The 5,717-nt window shown below is 33.8% G+C and overlaps 1 pseudogene; it reads right to left on the bottom strand.

Moving 5' to 3' along the window:
• Positions 1 to 1,050: 1,050 nt before the first annotated feature.
• Positions 1,051 to 1,118, bottom strand: LOC120174153 (annotated as a pseudogene).
• Positions 1,119 to 5,717: the final 4,599 nt, after the last annotated feature.

Raw genomic sequence — 5,717 nt, 5'->3', positions numbered from 1 at the left:
GTGAATGAAACTGCTCAAACCAAAACTAAACAAAACATTACGATAGGCTTGGCATCCAATCAAGTCTCCACTACGAAAATGAACATAATGCAATAATCAAGGGTTCTTTAAACAAGGTGTAACGGGGCTTAGATTAGGGTAGGAAAAAGGCCAAAAGGAAAGGTTCAATATACCAAAACAAGAGATCAGAATAATAAAGAACAATCCATAAATTAACATGAAGTGCAACAAAACAAGGAAAAATAATAGATGAAAGACGATTGAAACGATCAATTTTCCTTCTCTTTTTTTCCGAACGAATGGTTTTTTCTTTTTTGTTGTTGTTCGAAACAGTGAACAACTTGTTTTTTGTTCAAAACAATGATTTTTTTTCTTGGAGCAAAAGTGATACTAGATCTCAAGTCTCGATAAGGGTGTGAAAAGAGAGGGAAAAAAAGAGAAAGGCTTTGGGTTTAATTATGAGGTATAAAACAAAGAAAGGGAAATAGACTCAAATGTGGTTCACTAGTGGATATGTAAATGGGTACGCTTTTTGGGAAAAATGGGTTTATCCTAGGTGCCCTATCACATTAAAACATTACATTCAATATGTAGTCTCGATATGTATTATTATTACAAGTTCTAGAATATCATAATTAGTTTGGCACACACAAGTCAAACAATGAGTAAGAAAGAAAATGTATGCTCGTTTGGCTCAAATCTCACAAGAAAGTTTACACGCATTAAGCCAAGTTCATCTCTATCGACAAAAGCATGAAATATCAATACTCAATAAGAAATTCACCAGCTATACCAATCACCAATCATGCAAATTAAATTCAATCAAAACATGATCACAATCCAAAAGGAAGCAATAGTATAAAGTGAAGTTCAAGATTGGTCCCTACACATCAATATCAGAATAACTCAATTTCAAACAATCAAACAAGTTAAGGAAATTTTGACGACATGTTTATCTTTTCCCCCTCACTTAATCCATGTTGTCCCAAAACATATGTCAAATTTAAAAACAAAGAGAGGGAAAAGGAATACTTCCCAACCTAGTGACGAAAAAATTTGGACGATTTCTCGATTTGTGCATGTCATCCTTGCACAGGGGCCATTCTAATCTTCGTCTGGGAAGTCAAAGTCTAGTGGCTCGTAATTTTCACCAGTTCTGCTTGCCAAGAAATCCCGATATGATACTTCCCTTTATAGCTTTTTGGCTCACGTACTCAATGTCAAATCCGGATAACAGCATCTGCCATCAGACTTTTTGATGGGATGATATATGACCTCGCAATCTGTTAACTTCTTGCTTAGGTAGTAAATGGCCTTTTCTTTCCTCTTCTGTTGTTGGCTGGGCTGAAAACCAAGCCCAAACTGGTCTAGCTTTTTTATAGGAAGGGAGGGGTTGACCCTTCCTTGCAACAAACTTCCCTAGACATTTTTTGTTAGTTAACGTGAATGTAAAAACATGGAGAATGAAAAAAATGAAATGAAAGATATAAAAATAATGCATGATGCATAAGAACTTAGAGGTATTCATCCAGAAACGTGTCTGCTATTATAAATAAGCTTTATTGAGACAAAAGTGTTTTATTTTTTTAAGAGACAAAAATATCTTAAAGGTACATTCTGACTAAATCCTCTAAACCCCGAATAACTTTTAATAGGTTGGCAAGTCTTCGTCCTTCATCTGTCACTGGTTGAATACCTTATCAGATCACTCCTGCTTCCCTTGCTAAACTGTGCAAGTGACGAGCTACTTTTTGTACTTGTTCTAGGAAATCTCGGATAAATGTATCTCTAGCTTTCATCCTTTGTTGAACCTCTTCCCAACAAAAACACCATTGAAAACATCCATCAAAGGGAACTATCTGAAGCTAACTTGCTTGTTTCTTGAACCCGTCCACAATGGCCTCCAACTCAGTTATGGTTTTGTCATCCTGTTCTCACTGTTTCTGAAGAGATTTCTCTAAATCAGTTATATGGACCCCCAAATGCTTATTCTGGTGCTGGCTGTCTAAAAAACATATCTGAGAAGTCTTTAGTTATTCTTTCAAGGTCTTTTTTTCATTCTGCCCCTCAAACTTCTTTTTCAAGATGCTAGCTTCACTTTTCCAGTATTCAGAAGAACCTTTTGGATTAGAATTGTTCTGGACTTGTTCTTGATACCCTTTTCTTAAATCCTCAAGCTCAAAACAAATTCTCTTATGTTCCTTCTCTAACTTATCCCCTCGATCCTTCTGGGTATCAGCATCTAACTTCCACTGGAATCTTTCAGCCTCATATTCCCTTTGACTTTATTTCAGCTCTTGTTTTTGTCTTCAAATTCTTTTCTTACTATATTTAGCTCAAAGGGAGCAAGCTTAAGATGTTCTTTCATAGTTCAAGTGTCTTTATGGTCTGGATGGTGTCATTTTTCCTTAGCCTTCTCTATTCCAAATAGTCTGGAGTGAGCATATCCTTAGCGGCCACGACATCCATAGGAAACATATTCTTCCATGACTCAGTTACTTCTTTGACCTTTTTCTTGTAGTTGTCCCTATGATATGAAAATTTTAATCCAAATATTCTATGTGTTGTTGGGACAAACTGGCGTGCCTTATACTGTTGAAGTGCCAAAAGTGAAGAGTATCGACTCCTCCCCGTAATCAGAGTAATGCCAAAGTTTTTGAGTCTCTATATCGGAAAAGAATGTCATTATAGATCAACTAGGGGGCTCTCCAGACAATATCCATATCCTGAAGGTGTGCAAATACCTTTATCCATTTTTCTTTTGGGACGTCTTCTTGCCATTTTAGGGTGAGGAATTCTCCCAAAGGAGAATAAGTGGCGTTGAATCGTTGGTAAGAAATCTCGTTAGTCTTCCAAAAGTGACTATGGATCCAAACTTGGAAAAGCTGTGCACACCCTATAAATCTTCCTTCACCAGTCTTTCTGCAGTGGTTGAGAGAGCGAAAAGTTTCAGCTAAAATTATCGGTGTTGGATTTACTCGTTTCAAGAGCTGTTCGAACAATTCCACCACATCTGCCTTAATGTATCCCAAAGTCTTTTGGAAAATAACCAAACCATAAATGCCCAATGCAAAACGATGCATTACTTTCCATTCACCAGGATGATTCTTCATTAATTGCTTGATATGGGTCCAAGCAATTCCTTCCCTGCTACCTTTATGTTGAATCCGGTCAGTTACCCATTTCTTATCTACCCCCGCCACTTTTGCCAACCCGTTCTTGAAAGGCTGACTCTTGATGTGCTTGATGTAAACCCGATCCATTATGATTCCCTCACAATGCTAGAAAGTGGTGTATTCTTCGATTGTGGGTACCATGTATTCTTGGTTAAATGTGAAGCAGTTGTACCCTGGATTCCATAATTGAACTAGGGCTCGAATTAGGGGCTCATCTGTCTTGACATAGAGTAGAAGTGTAATATCACCATACCGTTGACAGAACCTCCTTTTCTAGACACTTTTCCAATTGTCCCAAATACACTGTAGTTCTTGAACATTATTCTGCTTTAGGCTGACAGAAGCATAGCCAACTAGATCTGACATATAGTTTCCTTGCAGATTGTCTCCCTTTTCTTTTTGAGTCCTTTCGGACCATATTCGTACCTCGACCTTTTTCACCTCTTGCATTACAACCCCTTTGACCATTAATGTAGATTATTTATGTGTAACAAACACTTTTTTGTGGATCAATTACCTCTTTTTTAAGATACAAATGATAAAAAAAACAAACATGAAAGAAAAATCAATTAGTAAGATAGAAATAATATAATAATTAAAGTAAAAAATGATAAGGAATAAAATGTCCTAGGTTTTTAAATGGGCTCTAATTCCATATAGTCTCTCGATTTAGGTTCTAAAGAAGGTACCCAAGTTCTCCTTGCTGGTGCCCCCTTGGGCTTGTCAGACCCTCAGTCCTAAGCCCATTACAAGCTCATGCGGACCAAGTTAAACTTGAGATGATACATTCCCATATGTCTATACGGAGAATAAATTCACACGAAGACATAAAGTATATGAATCCCGAAGGTTACTTTCTAGGCCTATACGGAGAATAAATTCCCACGAAGGCGTCACTTTCACCTCCACTTAAAAAAGGTTTGGAGCTCGGGTATAGAGCTAGAGATGAAAAATTTTAAAAATATGAAATCATTGAAAAAAACGTCAGTACAACTATTTATTTAAAAATATAATCAAAGATAAATAATAAGAATCGAATTAAAATTATTTTTTTTTTTCGCTTAAAATGAAAACCGAAAATTAATTCTGGCATGACTAATTTACATGTCCCCTGCAGAGTCGCCAAGTTGTCATTGTCGTCTTTCAGGTTGGACCCGAAATTGAGCTTCGACTTGAATAAATGAGTTAGAGTCGCCACCGATTATTTAAAAAAACATTTAGGTTGATCGGACACCATCTTAGATGATATGTGTTTTACCAGAAATATGTTAGATTTGGGAGTCGGTTACAGTCAAGGAATGATTAGCACCCTTGAGCTACCCTTTCATTACCATTTTAATTTATTGGTTGTCTTAATTGCAAAAATTAAAATTAAAATTAAAAGACTCTATTCGAATTATTTACCTTTGATCGATTGAAATTACCTCTAAAAAGTTGAAAACGTTAGATTATAAAATAAAAGAAATATCAAATAAAAATTAAATTAAAAAAATAAATCAAAGAAGGAAATATTAAATTTTAAAAAATGTTAAAAGAAAAAAATAAAATAAATGAATATTAAATTTCAGAAAAGAAAAATAATAATATATAAAAAGTGTTAAAAGAGAAAATAAAAAAATAAAAAGTGGGAAAATAAAAGATAAAACAAAATAAAATAAAAAAGGGAAATATAATAAAATAATAAATAATAGTAGTAGTAAATATAAAAAAGGGGTTTTTAAAATTTGTTTTAAAAATAAAAGATAAGAATTAATTAAAAGAAAATAATTAAATAAATAATCTAAAGAGATTGAGATAAAGAAAAACTTATAGTAAAAGCAGCCTCAGACTTTAGCTTTGTCTCAAATTCCTCGGATCATTGAAACATATATTTACTTCAAAATTCACATCGGCTTACATGGACAATTCTTCACTGCTGAGTTTGGATTATGTTGTTTCAACAATAATTGGTTCTGATCTCAATTTTCTCTTAGCAAACCATTTTACTAAGTGTGTTATCGGAAAGTTGAATATGCTTCAATAAGAAAATCTTTCTTCAAACGTTAACCATAACAACATCCATACCAATGTCGAAATCGTTTTGATTTGAAAAGTAAGCTCAGAAAACAGAGAGAAAATTATGAAGCGATTTAGGTGCCTTACACTTCTCACGTTTGGGATTGAGCCTTCGGCTTAAAAGAAAATTAGCTAAGCATGACCACAATATACTTATCATAATTGTTGGAAACGAAATTTAAAAGAATATAAAGAAGTGTGCGAAAAATAGAGAGAAAGCTAGAGAAAAAAAAGAGATTTTATTCTCAGATGTGATGTGTCTCAGATGTGTGTTTATAGGCTTAACCTGAGAGGGTATTTATAGCCTTCAAATTCCTAAAAACAAGCTAAAGATAATTTCTAAAATAATATCTTTTATCCTAATTTAATCAATTAAAACTATTTAAACTAAAATACATAAACCAAAAATAAAATAAAATAATATTTAAAATAATATCCTAAATCTTAATTGAAATATTAACATCTATTTAAACTAAAATATAAAAA

The sequence above is a fragment of the Hibiscus syriacus genome, unplaced genomic scaffold (assembly GCF_006381635.1).
Source record: "Hibiscus syriacus cultivar Baekdansim isolate YM2019G1 unplaced genomic scaffold, ASM638163v2 tig00112000_pilon, whole genome shotgun sequence".
Lineage (NCBI taxonomy): Eukaryota > Viridiplantae > Streptophyta > Magnoliopsida > Malvales > Malvaceae > Hibiscus > Hibiscus syriacus.
The sequence above is the reverse complement of the archived record's forward strand: the minus strand, read 5'-3'. Positions and strand labels throughout refer to the sequence as shown.